The sequence below is a fragment of the Aptenodytes forsteri genome, unplaced genomic scaffold, assembly GCF_000699145.1.
Source record: "Aptenodytes forsteri isolate BGI_AS27 unplaced genomic scaffold, ASM69914v1 Scaffold90, whole genome shotgun sequence".
Taxonomy (NCBI): Eukaryota; Metazoa; Chordata; class Aves; order Sphenisciformes; family Spheniscidae; genus Aptenodytes; species Aptenodytes forsteri.
Genome location: NW_008793941.1, coordinates 278,847 through 279,922, shown reverse-complemented (window position 1 = coordinate 279,922; position 1,076 = coordinate 278,847).

Genomic DNA, 1,076 nt, shown 5'->3' with positions numbered 1-1,076 from the left:
GGGGGTCGGCAATGCCCCGTGGTGGGGGTTCCCGCACGATGGACCGTGTCAGCCCCCCCCTCCGGCACCGAGCCTCACGGCACTGGAGCAGCACGAGGGGCTACAGGGCACCGTGCCGGTGGCTCGGGTGCAGTGCTGGGTGCAGAGGGTGCAAGAGAGGGTGCAGGGACGGGAGCAGGGTGCAAAGGGTGCGCGGTGTCTTCAGAGGGTGCATGGGGGGTGCACGGGTGCACGGTGGGTGCAAAGGGGCTGCAGGGACTGGTGCGGAGTGGGTGCGGGTTGCATGGTGAAGGCTGGGTGCAGGGTGCAGGGCTGCCGGGTGCAGGGTGGGTGCAGGTGGGCTGCTGGGTGCAGGTGTGCTGGGTGCAGCGTGCATGGTGGGTGCAGGATGGGTGCAGGTCAGGCACCAACAGCAGGCATGTCAGGGGGACCCCAGCACCCTGCGCTGCCCCGGGGGCTCCCCTCCAGCTGCGGGGGGTGGTGGAAAGGGGGGTGCAGCCTGTGCCGCCCCCCAGGCTGGGCGCAGGGTGCTCGCGTGTGGGCGCCTGGCGTGACTGCACCCGGGAGGTGAGAACAGGGGGAAACCGCAGGGAGGCCCGGCATGATTCAACGCCGCGGGGCTGTTTCTCAGAAACCTTCCTGGCTCCCACCACACTTCCCGGTGCGGCTGCACCGGAGACAGGGACGCCCCGCGGCCTCACCGCTGCCCAGGATGGAGGGTGCAGGGATACACGTGTGGCATGGATGTGGGGTCCCCGGTGTAGCCCCCCGAGCCCGTGCCAGGCCCCCCAGCCCCACGTGCGAGGGGCTTGATGGCGGCTGCAGCACCGTGCGCCGTGCAGCGTGCACCAGCCCGTGCCACGCACGTGGCCTCCCCGGGCCCGGACGGCTCCAGGCACCTTGGGGACAGGATTAGGAGGGGGGGGGGGAGAGGAAATATTTTTGCATTATCCCCCCTTCTCGCACGAGTTAATGGCAAAGCAGCAGTGGGGACTGCGGCACCGGGGCTATGGCAACGGCGCAGCACCTGCGGGACATGCAGGGGTGACATCAAAGCGACGGCAGAGACGCAGCCC